Source organism: Schistocerca cancellata, chromosome 7 (assembly GCF_023864275.1).
Source record: "Schistocerca cancellata isolate TAMUIC-IGC-003103 chromosome 7, iqSchCanc2.1, whole genome shotgun sequence".
NCBI lineage: Eukaryota > Metazoa > Arthropoda > Insecta > Orthoptera > Acrididae > Schistocerca > Schistocerca cancellata.
The window spans coordinates 531,302,249-531,323,302 of NC_064632.1; the positions used below are offsets into that span (position 1 = coordinate 531,302,249).

The 21,054-nt window shown below is 44.1% G+C and overlaps 1 protein-coding gene and 1 non-coding gene across 5 annotated transcripts in view; one reads left to right on the forward strand and one right to left on the reverse strand.

Moving 5' to 3' along the window:
• Nucleotides 1–21,054, reverse strand: part of LOC126091949 (synaptotagmin 1-like) — a 1,108,877-nt gene that overhangs the window by 350,508 nt on the left and 737,315 nt on the right. The gene's annotated exons all lie outside the window — the stretch shown is intronic.
• On the forward strand, nt 6,099–6,182 carry Trnas-uga (transfer RNA serine (anticodon UGA)). Its single transcript is given in 2 exon segments — nt 6,099–6,138; nt 6,148–6,182. It is a non-coding gene; the product is annotated as a tRNA-Ser (tRNA).

Below are 21,054 nucleotides of genomic sequence, written 5' to 3' on the forward strand. Positions count from 1 at the left end.
ACGTGCAGTATTCCGTGGCCGTCTGCGGGTTCTGGTGGTGAGATATCGGTCTTCTTGTGGTGTTGTACACTGAGGACGTCCCGTACTGTAGCGCCCGGACACGTTTCCTGTCTGCTGGAATCGTTGCCATAATCTTGAGATCACAGTTTGTGACACACGGAGGGCCCGTGCTACGACCTGCTGTGTTTGATCAGCCTCCAGTCGCCCTACTATTATACCCCTCATAACGTCATCAATATGTGTTCTCTGATCTATTTTCAACATACATTCACCATTAGCCCGTCTTAAAACGTCTTCACACTTCCTCGCTGCACCGTACTCTGACATGCACCAACACACCTCGTGGACTGCTGCCAGCGCCACCGTGCGACGACCGCAGATCAAATGCACCGCATGGCCATACCCCGATGTGATTTAAACCCACAAACCGCCCACCAGAGCGTTGTTTCACCATGTATCAGCATTATCCTTAATTTACGAGCATGAGTGTAGAGAACAACAGCCGCGCTGTCACTCTTCCCCGGGGGCACTGCTGACGATTCGCCTATCGAGAACTACGTGATGAGTTCCATGACTTCAGAAGTCTTCGAGACACTGTCATATCTGGGAGCCTACGAGTATTCCGCATGCTCGAACCTTCGCTAACTGTCTACATTGGGGCACCGTGTCAAACGCTTCCCGAAATCTAGGGAAGAGGAAACAGAAGTCAGTCATGAAAGGGTTTTAGCACTGCAGCGAAGGTATGTTGAATTCGAAGTTTTTGACAGATTAAAAGCATGTGTTGCACAGGGATTCGAATACGAATGTTTTCTTTCCTCTTAACATTTGAGCTATTCCGGCACGCAGTTGTCATTTATCAGCAAGTTTCAGTTCGGCATACATTCCGCTTCAGGGCTGTGATGAAGCGATCTGCGAATTAAAGTAGTGCAACGATAAATGCGGAGCCGGCCGCGGTGGTCTAGCGGTTCTAGGCGCTCAGTCTGGAGCCGCGCGACTGCTACGGTCGCAGGTTCGAATCCTGCCTCGGGCATGGATGTGTGTGATGTCCTTAGGTTAGTTAGGTTTAATTAGTTCTAAGTTCTAGGGGACTGATGACCATAGATGCTAAGTCCCATAGTGCTCAGAGCCATTTGAACCATTTGATAAATGCGGAGGCGCCACTTTGGATGTTAGGAAGCAGCAGAGAGGTACTGTCTGTTAACGCAGTACCTGGTTCCATGACTCGTGTTTGGATAACTCGGATGGTATTGGTGTTTCCAGCGGAATATGACTTCGGTTTTGAATTCCGTCTGGGACGTCATTTTAACCTACCAAGAAATTTCAGAGACCATCCGTAAGGTTCGTATTAGTATTGTCCTGCTAGACGAGATGTATTTTAGTTTTCCCTGGTGTGCGAAGAAAACTTTCAAAACCTCGCGGAACTGAGATATAGATTACTCTCGTGAAGGTCACGAAAACCTCTTGCCTACAGCACGAGTAGTTGCTTCGCGTGCTGTGGGCGAACTTTGCTTGTCGGTTCCAAACTTCTTCGTGGGAGAAGATATGACAGTAACTTGACATGGGGGTCGATATTACATCATGGCACAGAAGTTTCTGCGATGGAGATTCTTAGCATTTCCGGAGAAGTCTACACTTCTCCCGTTGACCCTTGGATTTTAAGATAAATGATCTGTAGCCATCCGATTTCTATACATGTAATACGGCGTACCACGTTTGATCTGAAACCGTGCATATTAGTTTTCGGACACACTTAAAATCTACACACATGCCCCTAGAATTCTTAAACAACTATTCGTTTTCTTATTTAAGTGAGCTGCACAGAGTAAATAAATCCATACTAATAAATAATTTCATGTTGTAGTGCTAAACACTTAAGAGGAGTAAAATTATTGTTCATATTAAAAAGTTACAAAGAAAGACAGAAATGATAAAGATTGCATGTTAAAATTTCAGAGGGAAGAAGCATAAATACACTTCAGCACACCTTTCGTGAATTGTGGAAGGTAAACTACTTATTATATCTCCCTTTTACTGTTTCGAGCGAGAATGATGTGTAATAAAATCGACACTTGATAAGTTTCTCTTGTTTTACTGTCGCAGTCACTACCCGAGATATATATGTGGACGGATATGATACACAGGATGTGGGAAACAAAACGGGCCCAGTAAATATTTTATGCTCCATCAAACACGCAACCCGAGTTATATCATCTGTTCTGCATGCAGATGATGTAAGTTGGGTTGCCTATTTGAAGGAGCATAAAATATTTACTGGGCCTGTTATCTTTTTCCCACCAGTCCTGTACTACCTGACGCTAAAACGTGTGCTCTCAGAAATTTAATAGTAAACCGTGTTGCAAACTTTTGTAATATCTGTCACTGGGGTCGGATGAATAGGGTCTGCCTGAAGTTGGACGAGTATCTAGTTGACACACTTGTGGTGACCAAAAAGGAACCTATCTCAAGAATCTTTCATTTGAATCTTTCTGTATTTGATCTTTTAGTCCTACCTGATAGTGCTCCCAGACAGACGAGGAATAGCAGAAAAAAAGATCAAACGAATGTATTGTACCTTCCTCATAGATCACTTTAATTTCCACCTGCCTCGCCTACAGCTAGTTTTGTGCTGTTTTTATTTTGCATTATCAAAGGGCCATAGAACTCAGTATGTGACAAATTTCAAATTAATACACCCGTACTCGTTTCTGAGAAAAAAGGGGTCTTTACAGACGGAGTGACAGTCGAACAGACAGAGAAAAATTCGTGTGACATAATAAAATTACAATAATTTTGGATTTTCCCTTGACTTATCTGTGACACCTTTCTTCTTGCCAAATTTCACGATCCTAGACCAACGGGAAGTATGAGTTTGCTAGTGTCAAAATATATTACTTAAAGGGCCGTATCTTTTGAGTGCATTAACTTCGAAGCTTCAATTTCTTACACCGGCAAGGGACCGTATACCATAGCAAGTGACTTAAATTTCAACTTGTACGTCTACGTGTTCGTGAGAAAAAAGGATTTTTAACAGACAGACAACAAAATTATCCTATAAGGTTCTGTTTTTACCGATCAGGGTGTGGAACTCCAATAACAGCTCGAAAACCTTGAAAACAGGCCCATCAACTTACTTCCAAGCTAAATAAATTGCCAGCTATGCATATTGGAAGTGATTGTGTTGATGTGCCCGGCGGAGATCCATAAGATCAAGCCCGGCATGACAATGACGAATGCAGTTTGGCAATGTCCGCTTTCCTTGGAGCCTACACTCAATGATACGTCTATTGTGACGTTGTACTGAAAACTGGGACTCGTTTAAGACGACTTCTTGTGTGTCAGAGTACACCCTTTGTGCTGCCACACCAACAAAAGCTGCAACAGTGGTAGTTATACTGAAAATCTGTAGTGCTGCAGGCGTCGTCGCACTGTCCGTGTGATTACTTGCATTCCTGCCAATAAGCTCGTTTGTTGAATGGCTGTGTGATTCTACACGGCCGAGCAAATTATACTTTAGCCCTCTCAGGCGCTAGTCGCGTAGTTAAGCCACAGCCTGGATAGGCCACAATTCTGCCGCTGTCAAACTGCGAAACGTACTGCTAGATATTTCTCCTCCTTACACGGGACGTGATCAGATCACAAGGACAATGAATTTTCAGATCAGATTTATGAACGAGAAGCCCACTGCACGGTCTTTGTTTGTATACAGAATGTAGATGACGTTAGTTTTACTTCTAGCTGCATTGTGCGGTTGTGGTCAAATGAAAATCATTTAAATTTTTAAGTGACTAGCATACCTCTTGGCTAGTTGACTTTTGTTGCACGCAGCCTTCATGGTATCGTAATTTTAATGGCAGGAGTGCATAAAGGAATTGTTTTTTGTTTCTTTATTTTCACTGAACGTTTGTTGCCCTTCATAATAAGTCTTTTTCGTAGTTGCCTCATGTTTGTAGCATTAAAAAGTTTATTGTGGTATAGCCAAAAGAAAGTCGAAGCTTTCTATAGCAAAGTGTATTGTATTTTTCTGTTGTGGAAATTTCCTAGATTGTAACATACTGTAGAGCGATGAAACATCTGCATATCAAGTCAACGGATGAGTAAATTATGACAGACGTTAAGGCGGTACCCAGCCTGCTTTGATATTCTTGCAAGTAGGCAGAAAATATTCATGGAAAGTTCTTCGCAGCAAAATAGTGCAAGGCGGTCGGCGTTCCGACTTGCAAATGAGTGCTGGCACTGCAGTAATGAGAGACGGCAGCTTAAAACTGAGATAGCCGTGGATGGAAAGCGCAGACTGAAAACAACGGCAGCGAATCCCTGTGCGCTCTGGGAAGCCAGTGACGTTCGCATTTACGCCTTATCCCTGCTGGGTGACGCCCTATTTCAATAAATTTTACCAAATGACTTCATTGTGCAAAGAAAGCGGTAAACTGCAGAAGTAACTAACTCATGAAACGCGCTATGAGTATCTCGATTCTCCAGAAGCCGTCCTCAGAGACATCTACATCGTGTCCACTATCTCGGATTGTAACAGCAGATAGAGAGCGCCAGATTAAACCTGGAATGCATGGTGTGACCAGTCGTACCAAATATAGCCTCTGTGGCGGACTGAAGCGCATCTTGATGAAATCTTCTCGTATTATCAGCCCAGTCGTGGTGTCGTGTTACTGCAACGTTTCGACGAGATTCCTACTCGTCATCTTCAGGCCAAGTGTAGGTTTTTGTCCAATTCCACCACCCCTGGACTTAAGACTCCGAAGGTCTGAACGGGTGAGCCAGTCGTCTGCTTAAAGGACAGATATGGCGGCCATGATGGGCCGGGGGGTGGGCACCGAGGGGGGTGAAGTGGGGGGGGGGGCAGGAGGTGCGGGAGACGTTTAGTTGTGATGCTGCCTGTCTATTCCACCCGTTGTCTTGGACACTTCCACGTCATAGCGTTCCTGATTCTGAAGAAGTGGGCGGAATAGATAGTCACCACCCACAGGACTCAATTCCCGCATCTCCCTCGATTACCAGTGCTCACCCTCCCCCCTCATCGTTGATATTCGCCGAGAAAGCCTCCATTCACATGAAGTATATCTTTTCTTAGTGCACCTCGACGGCGCCACTGGAAGCTGCAGGACTAACTAGTCACGGTACATGTTAGCGCAAACAAATTGCAGTGCATATGTGCATCGATACCACATAGGACGATGCACGTAGCATGACAGCAAGACGCGTTCAGAGAGGTTCTCTTCTGGTATGGTGGATGTTTAAAAGTTGTGATCAAAAGCACCGGGAATTTTGTAATTTAGTCGGTCATATTAGTTCGATTTGCGCGTTGCTTCTGTTGTGTTGTTAAACGTGTCTGTAAAGATTATGTTGAGGATTTGTGGGTGAGGGCGCTAAACAGAAGACTCATCAGCGCCCTTCTGAAACGTATGTGCACAGTGTTAGTGAAGTCGGGTATTCGGTCTATTGTCAGCTGCTGAAAAGTTTACATGTGTTTTGATAGACCTGGTGATAATTTAAATTGCACAAAAGTGGAAAGGAGTATTTATACTAAGAATGGAATAAATGTAATAAAGTTTAGAAATGTTAAGTATTACTTGAGAAATCTGTTATGATTAGAACAACAGTTTATGAGTAGTATAGCCGCCGTGAAGATGTTGAAGATGACGGGCGCCCTGGACGCCATAGCACTTCATCAGCCGGTGAAATTGAGGAAAAAGTGGAAAGAAATGATATGAACGATCACTGAGTCACAATGGGAAAAGTCACTGATGTTAACATATTCACTTGCTCATGTGGAAACAAAATTTATTCCAAAATTGTTGAATGTGTAGCGAAAACAACTGCGAATGCAGGTCAATCAGCAGTCGCTAGACGAAATAAAAAGCAACGGAAAGCTATTGAGACTTGTCGTAAGAGGTAATGAAAATGGGTTTACGGAGGCAACGTCGAAACTGAGACTGAATCGTGGAAGCATTCTGGATCGCCTTGACCGACAAAAGATCGTCAAGTGCGGTCAAATGTGAGTGTTATGCTTACTACCATGTCCGATTTAACGGTGTAATACACCATGAGGTACTGCTATAAGGACTAACGATCAACTAGGGCCGGCCGGAGTGGCCGAGCGGTTCTAGGCGCTGCAGTCTTGAACCGCGCGACCGCTAAGGTCGCAGGTTCGAATCCTGCCTCCGGCATGGATGTGTGTGACGTCCTTAGGTTAGTTAGGTTTAAGTAGTTCTAAGTACTAGGGGATTGATGACCTCAGAAGTTAAGTCCCATAGTGCTCAGAGCCATTTGAACCATCAACTAGGAGTACTACAGACAAGTTCAACGCTGCTTATGTGAAGCAATACGGAAACGATTCACGGCCTTCCACACCACGATAATACAGTTGCTCTTTCGTGAACTTTTCGGCCAAAGTCAATAGTGTAATACCGCCCCAGTGTCCATATTCACAAGACTTCGTCCCACGTCACTTGTCACTGTTTCCAATCCGCAGCAATAAACAAAACCTTAAAGGGCCGTCGATATGCAAACATAGATGAGATTAAAAACGCATAGCTGAGAGAGCTAAAAGGTACCCCAAAGATCGAGTTCCGGAAGTGTTTCGGGGATTCGAAAAAGCTGTGTCTACTATTTTGGAGAAGGTAACATTGATAGGAATAAACGAAGTTCTCTCGAAGTGAAAGTAATAGCCCTGTTACTGTTTGACCAGACATATCACATAGTATATGGGACGAAATGGGACATCCATACGTCTTCCATCATCACGTAGCATCGAACGAAACATGAAACAACTCTCCTACAACGTGTGCTTGTTTTCAGCTCCAATACCACGCAAGCAACCTGTACACTCAGAAAGGCAAGACATCACTATCTCGTCTGAACCATGTTACAGTAGTTTGAGCAATCGATCACGGACTTTATGGACCCTAATGTCACTTGACGTAAATCTACCTCACGATGTATCGCCGCCGAAACCAAGACACAAGGGACTTGCTAAACGCTACATGCTAGATGCATATGTTCAATTTAATTGATCAAGTACCAAGACTTACTATTGGCATCGGCACTCAAGCAAATTAATTTGAAGAATATAGTTTCAGCTCTTAGGACGCGTCGAAGCTAAACATTAAACACTAGTACATAACCGACGTGTACACAGTCAGTGGAGTAGGCCCCGTCTTGGAAACTATACTACTTTGTTCCGAGAATGATCATTTCTATATACCCTACCATTTCGATTACCACGTAACAATAGGGCAATGTATATAGGGAAGAGCAATTCCCAGAACTCACAAGGGACACAAGAGAAACTCCCCATAGTGCCCCCCCCCCCCCCAGATAAAGTGATAAGATGGCTAATGGATAGCCCGTCAAAAACTGAACAGAGGTCAAGCATGAAAAGAGGAAGAAGGTGTGCTGACCGGTCCAAGCTCAGGAAGTGCAGACAGACAATGTGCGATAACGACGGCGTCTTGATTGTGTGGCAAGGTGTTGGCATGCAGAATGGAAGATCCGTGTTCAAATCTCCCTTGTAGCCCTTTTTCTTCACAAAGCTATGAACGTTCCGTCCGGTCATTGACGTGTTTGTTGTTCTCCTGTAGTTCTACCAAACGTCGTCATACTATACACTGGTTACAAAATATGAGTCATGTGTTAAGAATATATTACTGTCGCCAGTAAACGCAACGAACAGTGACAGAATCTACATCTGCATCTACATGGATACTCTGCAAATCACATTTAACTGCCTGGCAGAGGGTGCATCGAACCACCTTCACAATTCTCTATTATTCCAATCTCGTATAGCGCGCAGAAAGAACGAACACCTATATCTTTCCGTACGAGCTCTGATTTCCCTTATTTTATCACCGTGATCGTTTCTCCCTATGTAGGTCGGTGTCAACAAAATGTTTTCGCATTCGGAGGAGAAAGTTGGTGATTGGAATTTAGTGAGAAGACTCTGCCGCAACGAAAACGCCTTCCTTTTAATTATGTCCAGCCCAAATCCTGTATCATTTCAGTGACTCTCCCCCATATTTCGCGATAGTACAAAACGTGCTGCCCTTCTTTGAACTTTTTCGATGTACTCCGTCAGTCCTGTCTGGTAAGGATCCCACACCGCGCAGCAGTATTCTAAAAGGGGACGGACAAGCGTAGTGTAGGCAGTCTCCTTAGTAGATCTGATAAATTTTCTAAGTGTCCTACCAATAAAACGCAGTCTTTGGTTAGCCCTCCCCACAACATTTTCTGTGTGTTCCTTCCAATTTAAGTTGTTAGTAATTGTAATTCCTAGGTATTTACTTGAATTTACGGTCTTGGTATTTGACTAGTTTATCGTGTAACCGAAGTTTAACGGATTCCTTTTAGCACTCATGTGGAGTGCGAGATGCCACATAGACCTGTCAAAGAAATTAAAACAACAAATAAACGGATGTGACAACAACGGAATTCAAGAGTCAAAAATTCCAAAACGGAATGCAGGAGTGATAACATGTGGTACGTGTAGAACTAATAGGATGTACGTACGTCTGGAGGTCCCTTCCTTACACCTCGCCGTTGCTAACGGCCGTTACTCCACGACACAGACAGAAATCTAACTACAGCGAACAGACACGTCAGTGACTGGACGGACAGTTCATAATTTTGTGAAAAAAATATGAAACTTCCTGGCAGATTAAAACTGTCGTGCCTCGGTAGCTCAGATGGTAGAGCACTTGCCCGCGAAAGGCAAAGGCCCCGAGTTCGAGTCTCGGGCGGGCACACAGTTATAATCTGCCAGGAAGTTTCATATCAGCGCACACTCCGCTGCAGAGTGAAAATCTCATTCTGCAAACTTTCATAGCTGCTTTTAGTGTTTTGTAATGACGTGCCCTAATACCCAAAATCAATAATTGCTGTGTAAATGTAAGAATTTATGTAAGCAGGTAGTTTGTTTCCTCCGGCGAGCACCCATCACTGTATTAGTGACACTGTCACATTGCCTGTCATACTAGGGGTGATATATTTAGGAACGACTGAGATGATATTCTATGCTGTATGCGATGAGGGAGCAGCTATAGCTTAAATCTCGTATGATGAAGAATTCGGACTGGGCTCCCGTCCAGACAGCCTCATTTAGACTTCTAGTTTCTGCAAAGTAATTTAGGCGTATGTTGGGTTGGCTTCTTATGGAAATACGCGCAAGATGTTCTTCACGATGCTTCAACCTAAGCCTGTGTTCCTACGCTAAGGGTCTCTAAGTCGACGATTTTTTAAGGTTTTACCTTCCTTCATATCGCACGCTGGCCTAATTTAACGATTTCGCTATAGTCTAAATGTCGATGTATCACCGAAAGATCCCGAATGCTCCCAATTTATTCCATCGTCCCAACGTCCCGTTTCTGATTGTGTTTGGATGGTTGTCCTTGCTTGGTAGACGAAAGCCTGTGTTTGACGTCACCTACCAAATTCTCCCAAGCAGGAATCTCTTGGCCCCACTTCCGGTTAACTGGGACGACTAAAATCTGTAACGAACCGCCATATACCTCAGCCCCCTAACCCCTATACGAACTTCTAAGGTATCGAGATTGGTTGAGACAACAGACGAAGTCATTAACGTCATTTTCTCAACATAAAAAAGACAAACATAGCAATAAATTACACTTACCAATCTCAATCGCCCTCCTTCCAGGCGTGCGCAGAAGTGAAAGTGATAGAAGTATAAACTTAAATGTGAATGACTATGTGCTAGTAGGTGACATCACTGCTGTGAAAGATTGGGATATGGACTGAGAGAAGTGCTGTGTTAGAGAAGATGCGTATGCGTCCATAATTACAGCAAGACAACTATCCGAATTCACATTATTGTTATGTTTTCTACTGTTAACTTGGTGCTCAGATACAACTTTGCTCTTAGTTACCTAATATAACGAGTTCGCCGCGCGGTCTTAGGTGTCTTGTCACGGTCCGCGCGGCTCCCCCCGTCGGAGGTTCGAGTCCTCCCTCGGGCATGGTTGTGTGTGTTGTCCATAGCGTAAGATAGTTTAAGGTAGCTTAAGTAGTGTGTAAGCTTAGGGACCGATGACCTAAGCAGTTTGGTCCCATAAGATCTTACCACAATTTTCTTTACAACGAGTTCTAAGAATGTAGTAAAGACGACCCTCTGCATAAACATAGACAATAAATTTAAAGACAGCAAGAACTAAATGACTCACAACAAACATCAACTGCATCTACACTTCACAAGCCACCTTACACAGTGTGGCTGAGGATACTTTATGGACCAATATCGCTTTTCTACTCTCTCCCCCATACACAATACTTTTCATGCCCCAGTCGCGAATGTTTCCCTGGAAGAACGATTGTTGGTAAGCTTCTGTGTGTAATCGAATCTCTCTAACTTATATCTGGATGAACTTCGTTAGGAATATACGAAAGAGAAACCAATACACTGGTTGACTTTTATAGGAACATACGCCGTTTGAATTTTAACAGAAAACCACGTCGTGATTCACAACGCGTGTGCCGCTGGAGTTCGATGAGAGTCTCCTTCGCAGCACACACTATTATTAGATCTACGACGAAACGCGCTGCTCTTCTTTGGATCTAGTCTGATTCCTCTATCAATCCCAGACGGCACGGATCCCAAACTGATGAACAACATTCAAGTATTGATCGAACGAGGGTTTTGTAAGTAACCTCCTTCGAGGGCGGACGATACATTTTGAGCACTCCGCAGCCTGGCACCTGCGTTATACAGAGGGGTCCAGAAAAATGTAGGCACTCTTTGTTAATCAATATTAATCGAACAAAATTACATACCGTGACAATTCTTGCACGGGGAGAAAGCTATTTTACGTGTTCAAAGTGACTCACATTAGCAACCAAACAACGTCGATGCCGCTGAACCGTTGACCGAACTACGGATGTCAATGTTGCCGGCGTGTTAGCCGCACAGGACTCCTCGATGGTTTCCCGTAGCTCGTTCAGTGTAGCTGGCTTCTGTTAATAAATTTCGTTTTTCAAGGTCCCCCCTAGGTATAAGTCAAGAGGTGTATGGTCTGGACATCGTGGTGGGTACTCAACAGATTCTCTACGATCTATCCATGGTCCAGATAGATTTTCATCCAAGAAGGCCCTGACATATTTGTGGGAGTGAGACGAAGCGCCATCTTGTTGTAAGTAAAAATCTTTCATTTCCAAACACCTCTCCGATGACAGGTGAAACAGATGTTTGCAGCATACGGCGCTGCACCTCACCAGCTACGGTACCTACAAAGAAGAATGGGCCAATCAAACCGCGCGATGACAGACCAAAGCACACATTAACAGCCGATAGATTAACATGTTTGTCAACGTGAACACGAGTATTTTCAGGAGCCTAATACACGCAGTACGGTTCTGTTTGAATTGCGCCTCGTCAGACCAGATAACCATCCATGCAAACTGTTCATCGTCGCAGAGCCTGCCTTAAGACCAGTCACAGTACTCCATCCTTCGATCCGGGTCATCCTCGTTCATAGCGTGCAGGGATCTCGGAATGGACTCTTTCCACTTTGCAGCCTTCAGAATACGTCGTGCGCTTGATCGGCTTACTTTGCTTTCACGTGCACCCTGATTCACACACTTTTGAGGTGACCTAGTAAAACGTTGCAACACAGCAGCGATGGAAGCTGGACTTGTTGACGTTTTTGCTTTACGAGATCTTTCCTTAAGCAACGTCGACTTCAAATTTATCCCGAAAACGCTAAATTGTTGTCCCTATTGGTGGCTGAGTTTCTTAGACATTACGCCACTGCCGTTGTTCCTCCATCATGTTCTCGTACTTCGCTCCAACGACAATCATACTTCATTCATTACTGCACTGTCATCTGCTGGAAAATGCGCGCCAAGACCTGCTGACAAAACAGTGCACAATACTACCGCGCAAAATTCCAACGATATGTCATTTTGTTGCAAAGATATGAACCATCACAGATTGTCTACATTTTTCTAGACTCCTCTGTATGTATATGTACGGCAATCAAGTAGCTCTTGTTAACAAGACGCTCAGGGTTTATACGACTGCTGTGGCAAAAAAGAAAGATGTTTGATTTTCCTCGTCATAAGAGTACTGAGGGGTGATCTGTTTTAATTATTAAAAAACCATTCAAAAGCCAAGATCGCACAAAATATTTTTTATTCAAGACAACAGTCTTATCTGTTATCTTCAGATCTTTACTTTTTTTTAGAAAAACAAGTGCATAAAACGCAGCCATTATAAACGTTTGTCTTCGCTAAAATATTTAAAAACCCACAACACCTTGTCCAGAAGGCCATGTTCACATAAATACTGCTTACAGATACTTAATACCAGATGCTTGTCACATGATACAAATACGGTACAAACATCTGTGAGCAATTTGTATGTGGACATGGCCTTTTGGACAAGGTGCTGTGTGTTTTTAAATATTTTAGCGATGACAGACGTTTACAACGTCCTGAGTGTTATTCACTTGACATCTAGTGCATGGGGTTCAGCATAAATTGACCATGTTTACTAAAAGCAAAATGCTTAAGACCTGAAGATGACAGTTAATTTATTTATTTATTTATTTTTATTTATTGATTTATTTAACCTGGCAAGATTAGGGCCATCAGGCCCTCTCTTACATCTAACCAGGCATTCTACTTATTTTACATTCATACGTTTTAGTAGGCATGTTAAACTACATCTAGTACAAAAAGTGAAATAAACAATTAGAAATACATACATATAGAGTTTATATTCGTAGACCATAAGTACTGTTATAATTAGACATTATTGAACAGACAAATTTTAGATAGGAGTGCTGGCAGCAGGGAGTATGAGGGAGACTCATGGTGAAGGGAGGAGAAGAATAGAGAGACATGATGAAACATAATTAGGGAAATACAAAGGAAAAGAAGATTGCGTGGCTAATAGAGATAGATGAAGAGGAAGGCATCTCAGGAGCAGGATAGGAGACGCTAGCTTTGCTATTTGACAGATCAGAGGATTGGCCTGGTACATTAATTTTGTGGAGAACTTTATGAAGATGATAGTAGGAAATGCTTCAACTTCTTCTTAAAAGCAGCAGGAGATTGAATTTTGCGCAAGGTAAGGGGCAGTTTGTTCCAGAGGCGGACAGCAGCAACTGAGAAGGAGTTTGCAAAAGTTTTTGTTTTGTGAGTGGGCACAGTTAGGATACCAAATAAGAGTGACCTCGTGTTTCGATTATGATGGCATGACAGGTTTTTAATCTCTGAAGCAAGGTATTGGGGTGCTTGCGCGACGAGGAGTCTGTGAAGTAGACATAGAGTGTGGTAGTCACGCAATTTGTCCGGCCGCAGCCACCCTAGCTCGGAGTATGAAGCACTAACATGATCATATCGGCGAATGTTGCAGGTGTAACGCACACAGGCATTCATGGTTAGCTCTAGCCGTCTTTTGTTTTCACTACTCGTGCCTTGCTGAATCACATCACAATAGTGGAGGTTCGGTAGAACGAGTGCTTGCACGAGCTGGCGTTTCAAATCCTGTGGAAATATGTTCCGAAACTTTTTGAGAGCATAGAGACAAGCAGACGTCTTTCGGCAGACTGCGACTGTATTCTCCGCCCAGTTGAGATGCTCATCCAAAGTTACACCCAAGTTATTCACTGTTTTCTGATATGGTATTGGAGTACCGTCGAGCAGAATAGGAGGTAGCCGTTCGCGGAAATCTGAACTTATTAGTTTCTGATGGGCTATTAAGATTACTTGCGTCTTTTTTGCATTTAGTTTAAGTCCCAGGTTTTTCGCCCATGTCACTACTGAAGACAGATCATCATTCATCTGAGCGATTGCAGTGTTTACGTCTTCAGGTCTGACGCTTAGGTAGAGTTGGAGGTCGTCGGCATAGAAATGATATTTACAGGAGGACAGAACCGACGAAATATCGTTGACATATAAAGAAAACAAAAGTGGTCCTAAGACTGATCCTTGTGGCACTCCCGAGGAAACATGTTTCCAGGAAGATTTTTCATTTAGGCAGACAACACATTGCTGTCTGTCTTTTAGGTAGCTTTCAAACCATCTCATTGCACTATCAGAGAAATTAAGCTGTTGCATTTTTCTGAGCAATATGTCAAAGTTAACAGTGTCAAAAGCTTTGCTGAAGTCCAGTAGCGTCAATACTGTTGCCTTTCGATTGTCGATGGCACGTTTCAGGTCATCAGTTACTTTAATTAGAGCAGTGTTTGTGCTGTGATGTTTACGGAAACCGGATTGAAATTTGTCATATAGGCTGAATTCATGCAAGTGTTCAGTGATTTGGTCATGAACAATATATTCAAGTGCTTTGGAAACAGCAGGCAGTATGCTAATTGGTCGGTAATCACTAGGCAGTTGCGGGTTTTCGATCTTAGGGATGGGTCGAATTATGCTTCTTTTCCATGCAGTGGGGTATATTCCGTTCACGAGGGAAAAATTAAATATGTCAGTTAAGACAGGTACTAAGATATCGGCAACATTCTTAATCATGGTTATACCGATACTGTCGTTGCCTATTGCATCAGAAGAGATTCTCATTATTGCTTTTCTTACCGTATTTGTTGTTACATGTTTTAAATGGAAGGTATCGTTTTTAGTTATCATGTTTGGGGATTCTTGTGGACGGTAATTATCAGCCGTGCTGGTATTCAGAGGTGCAGAGAAGAATTCATTTAATTCGTTAGCTGACACATGAAAAGTAGTTTCCGATTTTGCCTTTCCGACCCCCAAGCTACGGAGATTCTTCCATAGAGTCGTGGGCGTCAGATCGCTGCATACAAGGGAGCGAGCGTGCCTGATTTTAGCATTGCGAATGCATTGTTTCACTCTGTTCCGTAGCTTTCTGTATTCTTCGAAACGCTCGGGTTTCGGATCTGCCTTGAAACGCCTGTGGGCAGCATCCCTATTAGTCATCATTTGGCGTAACTCAGCTGTCAGCCATGGAGCAGGAGATTTTCTTACACGGATTGTCCGCACAGGTGCATGTTTGTCATAGAGGGCAGCGAGTTTATCACCAAGTTCATTAATTTTGCCGTCGATTGTAGGTTCTCTGATTATTTGATGCCATGAGATTTCTGAGCAATCGGCTGTTAGAGCGTCAGGGTCAATGCGTTTCATATTCCTACAAGTTATGTAACGCGATTTGATCCTTGGGGGTTGCACAGAGTAGGCCAGGAATATTACATCATGTGCTGAGAGGCCAGGGGCCGATGTTTGACCAACATCTCTTACTTTGTCAGTCTGTTTCGTTGCGATTACGTCTATAAGAGTATGACTGTGCGCCGTATGGTGTGTAGGTTGTAATGGAAGAATGTTCATGCTATTGCAACTAAACAGTCTTCTTAGGTTTGTTGCGGAGGGAGTGTCTCTTAGCAGGTCTATGTTCAAGTCACCCATTACGACGACATGTTCGTATTGACACTGAAGTGAATGTAATTCCGACTGGAAGGAACTCATTGAGTTTATTTTTGGCGGCTTGTACACGACGCCAGTCAAGAATTTCCGACTTTGTATATTTATTTCAATGAACATGAATTCAGCCTCTTTTTCTTCAGCAGGATTTGACGTACATAAGACTTTCGCTTTGAGATCTGTTCGTATATACGCGCCGACCCCGCCACCTCGCTTTTTTGATCTGTCTGCCCTAAGAAATGTGTACCCTGGGAGATGAATAGATGCAGAGGATATGTGTGGTTTCAACCACGTTTCGGATAAGAGGATTACGTGGTAGTTTAGTTGGTTGAAGAGGAGGCTAAGTTCCTCGTAATGTGCAGGTAAAGACTGGATGTTGCAGTGAGCTGCTAAAAGCTCTGACGCGTTCCGCTGGGCGGCCTGGAGCAGGGTGGCAGACTGGTTTGTCCCTTTGTTGGGCACTACCTGCCGCGAGGGGCACTGGCCGGTGCTTCCGCCGAGTGACATAACACAGGGGTGTCCAAGATTTTGCGCGCCCTGTTTGTGACTCCGCGAGTGCCGAAAGAAAGGCGACTGCAAGAGATTTCCTGGGGTTGCGGGAGTATAGAAAATGGATTAGTGGTATTCGGTGCAAGGAGAATATGACCAAAATAGTGACGGCTGTGTGTCAGTGTGTATCCTATGTCGTAAGAGGAGAAATGTAATTAGCGTATTTGAAACAGGTTAGGGTGGAAATAAGGAAAAGGGGAGTGATTTAATAGGCCGATGCTGCCAGCAGAGAGAAGTAAGCTTAATAATTAATAGATTATCGTAGGAAGCTAGAATTAAACTGAAATTTACTAAAGTGATACTGGTAGTGATTATCGTAGGAAGCTACAATTAGAATGAAATTTGCCAAAGTGATACTGATGGTGATTTTTGTTATGAACAATCTAAAACGAAGAGATGGATGATTACTGAGCTAAACGAGAGAGTAATAATTGGAATAGAACTATTACAGAATGGAAGAGAATAAACTGAGAAAATGAAAAAAGTATTAGCAGTAACTAAAATTAAGTAATGGTTAGAGCTACAGACACAAAAAATAGTTACAAAAACAATTTGTTGAAGGTACAAATATGGGTATAATTGAAAAGTTAATACAATTACAAGACTATATCTGAGTATAGGGCTGTTACAATTTGCAAATGGTGTTAAGTTTGCACTTTTGGCTCGAGTAGCTTCACTTAATACTATTCAGTTCTGTCATGTTTGTGACTGTCTTCTTTCCAGCTGCTGTCTTAATGATTACTCTGCCATCCTGAGTCCACACATTCTGAAGACCGAAATGGGATATGGCACTGTTTAAAATCTTTAGCCGTTCGTGTGTCAGATCTTCCCTTATTGTAAGCCCTGTCCTTGCTAACTTCTTCTTCTGGGTAAAGATCTCTGCCCTTTTTCGGTACGAGAGGAATTTAATTATTATTGGACGAGGTTTGGTAGCACCTGGTAGTTTTCGTCCCACCCGATGGCTCCTGTCAATGTCTGCCTTGGTCACTTCAACACCTAATTTTTCACGCGCAACCTCTATAAGCAGGTTGTCTGTGTCTTCTTCCTTATTTTCTACTACTCCAAACAGTCGTAGACTATTTCGCCTTTGGTACTGTTCTAGCTCGTCTGTTGCGGCAGATAGTTTCACTTCCAACTCTCGTGCCTTTTTCTCGTATTCAGACACAGACTTTTTTAGTGCTGTAATTTCGGCAGTATTAGCCTCAACAGTTTCACGCATTTTGGCCAATACTGCTGCCGTTACAGTATCTGATATAGTGCCTGCTATCAGATCGAGATTGTTTTTATCGCGAAGCGCAGCGTTTACCTCAGAGCGGACCAGTTCCGCTATACCGGGAGCCGCGGCCGCACCTTCCGCCAAGAGCAGACCCGCCGCACTTGCTGCTTCCCCGCTGCTGGACGCGCTGCTGTTGACTCTTCTGTTTACCATTTTCTCGAAGATATTGGCGGAGCACAGAAAAAAAAATAGCACTACTGCACAGAACACTGTTGTTTACACGATTTCCACTTGTACTAGACAACACCACCTGCGAGAACACCTTCGAAATCAACTAAATTTCGCGAGCCGAACTTAACACGTCTTACACTGCAGCCGCCATGACAGTTGAATAAAAATATTTTGAGCGATCTTAGCTTTTGAATGGTTTTCAAGAAGAATATTGTTTATTTTACTTGAACGACATTCTCGGATTGCCAAGGGAAGACATTGCCATATTCAATGATCTTGAAACATGCGTGTCAATAGAAGATTCATCTTCGAAATACCAGAGTGCGTAAAAAAGTAGGTCGTGAACGCACGACTTTATATGCTAGTAAGTGAGAATTTTCCACGATACAAACATGAGGTGTAATATGAAAATGGTACCGTACAGTTCGTGTTTAAACTTGTGACCTTGGATAGAAGGAAGTGGAGCGCAAGCCACTTGGCAGACGGTTCCCTGTAAGGGACGAAACAGCCTTTCTGCTCGATAATGAACAGCCACGATAGTGCAAGGCGTCGTTCCAAGTGAGAAACACGTAGTCGCATTGCGGAGCTCGTCGGCAGGAGGACTGGGCAGAGCGCCCATTTCATCTCGCGAAACGTCGATACAGCCGCCGCTGGGATGTGGGCCAACGGGGACGTTGAACACGGCCGCCACACACAGCAAACACCCTCCACCCAACTCTGCTCCCCTAGTGCGCCTGCCGCTGGCAGCCTGCCGCACGGCGGTGCTGTTTGGGCAGCCTACCTACAAGGAGCAGGCCTGTTCCGCAACGTCACGTTTCACCTGAGCACGATTGCTTCCTCCTTCCCACTCTTTCTTAGGAATACGTTTGTTGGCCGTCGTACAGCGAATCTCAGGTATTGTAACATGGACTAAAATATTCGCAGTCCGAAGAAAACCAGTTGTAAGGAACTTAGACTGACAATCTGTAGTGTTGGGTAGGGTGCACACAAAACAGCTTGACCTGTCTCTGTGCAGTCGCCGCGGTAGAGGAGGGAACAAAGTGGTGGTGAGGACTACGCCGTGAATGGCTACTGCGCGAAGGGAGAGATGCAGTTCGATAGACGACGCCTGTGCGCATACGTGTATGTCGCACACTTGCAAGCAAGCTGCAGCTGAGGTTGGATGCAGAGGTGGTTTCTGGAAGGAGAGGTCTCATACTTTCTACGCCCCCTCCTCCAAAATAATTTTCTGGCACTTCCACTTTTAATATATAACAGATACATAGATACTGAATCTTTCACATAACCCCACAGAAAGAAATCGCATGGGGTTAAGTCGGGAGAGCGTGGAGGCCATGACATGAATTGCTGATCATGATCTCCACCACGACCGATCCATCGGTTTTCCAATCTCCTGTTTAAGAAATGCCGAACATCATGATGGAAGTGCGGTGGAGCACCATCCTGTTGAAAGATGAAGTCAGCGCTGTCGGTCTCCAGTTGTGGCATGAGCCAATTTTCCGCGGGCTACGCGTGCAACTTGCCCGCACGCGTTCAACCGTTTCTTCGCTCACTGCAGGCCGACCCGTTGATTTCCTCTTACAGAGGCATCCAGAAGCTTTAAACTGCGCATACCATCGCTGAATGGAGTTAGCAGTTGGTGGATCTTTGTTGAACTTCGTCCTGAAGTGTCGTTGCACTGTTATGACTGACTGATGTGAGTGCTTTTCAAGCACGACATACGCTTTCTCGGCTCCTGTCGCCATTTTGCCTCACTGCGCTCTCGAGCGCTCTGGCGGCAGAAACCTGAAGTGCGGCTTCAGCCGAACAAAGCTTTATGAGTTTTTGTACGTATCTGTAGTGTGTCGTGACCATATGTCAATGAATGGAGCTACAGTGAATTTATGAAGTCGCTTCAATCATTTGTAATAGCCCTGTAATGAAAGAATTGTTTTTTTTTTTTTTTTAAGCAGGCTGCTTTACTGTATTATTCACCTATTTTTCAACATAATTTCCGTTCAATGCAACCTCTTACAACATTACGAGGAGGGTATGTATGCTTGCGTGGTACCACTCTACTGATAGATGTAGGAGCCAACGTCCTGCTGCATCGATAACTCCCCAATATCCACATATTATTTCTCATGTAGTGCATCTTTCATTGGCTCAGAGAGATGGAAGTCGGAACGCGCGAGATCCGGGCTGTAGCGTGGACGATGAAGAACAGTCCAATGAAGTTTTGCGGCGCTTTACCTCCGAGGATGTCTCCCGCAGTCGGAGACGAAACGTCAGGAGAGTGTTTTATACTTCGACCACGGCCTATCAGCCCGGAAGTTTTAAGTGAAGACAATACCGGCCGTGAAAGCCTACATTGTATGAAGTTTTGAGAGCTCCTCTCAGTTGCGCATACTTGTATGAGGCCTTGCTTTGTCTTGGAGAAGGAGAAGTTAGGTCGACATTTTTATGTCGAAGAACACGTTGAAGTCGTTCCCGAGGGTAGCACAGTACACTCTAGAGTTGAGCGTTGCACCATGAGGGAGGACACCAAACAGAATAACTCCTCAGAATTCCAGAAGACTGTCATCATGACTTTACCGGCTGACAGTGCAGCTTTGAACTTTTTCTTCGGAGGAGAGGTGTTGTGGCGCCTCCCCATGGATTGCCGTTTTGCTTCCGATTCGAAGTGATCAACCCGTTTTTCATCACCTGTGGCGGCGTTCGCCAAAAATTGGCACGATCAGCCACATATCGTACAAATGGTCCTTCGTTGCTCTTTATGGTCTTCTGTCAGGCGGCGAGGAACTAAGACAGCACACATCTTTGAATACCCCGACTGGCGGCGAGAGTGTCAACACTGCCAACAAAGACGTCCAGCTGAGCAGCCAGATGTTTGACTGATCCGTCGATCATCTCGAATGAGAGTGTCCGCACGTTCCAACGTAGCTGGAGACACTGCTGTGTGAGGCTGGTCGGCACCCGGGTGATCAGACAGGTTTGTGCGACGTCATTGCGATGATGACAGACGCCTCGCCCAACGACTCACAGAGCTTTTGTTTACTGCAATGTCTCCATAGACATTCTGCAAGCGCCTGATTTTCCGCCAAAAGGAACACTCTGTTTGGGGCGCACCTCCGTTACAGACGCCATTTTGAAGGCTACGTATAGCGCTGCCACCAATCAGAGCTTCATGAAACTGTAGGAGCTAAAGCGGGAATATTCCACGATGTCCCGCAACAAATTGCGAATTTTTTCAACCGAACTAGGCCAAGAAAAGAAGTGTTGCATTACTTATTGAACGCCTCTCGTAAAAATGAAAATTTGCTGTTTGTCTTCTGCGTGAACTTATACCATTCATGAAATTTTGGTGTCTTGTTGTGCATACACCTGTGAAGGTTTCTGTGGCGATACGAAGGAAATACCACAAAGTGGTTGGGGGTCAACAGTGGGAGACATAGAAGCTTCATTCAGGGAAGTCCGTGGCAGTTCCAATAAAATTTTGGGTATACATTGATCATTAATTGTATACGGATATTGTAGTCTAATATACCCCAATGACCCCTACGAGTGGTGATGGGGGTGAGAAGACGTGAAATGTAAAAATATTAAATGGGGAAGCGATGTTAGCATCAAATCCATAGTTTTTCTGGGTCGCTATACATGTTCGT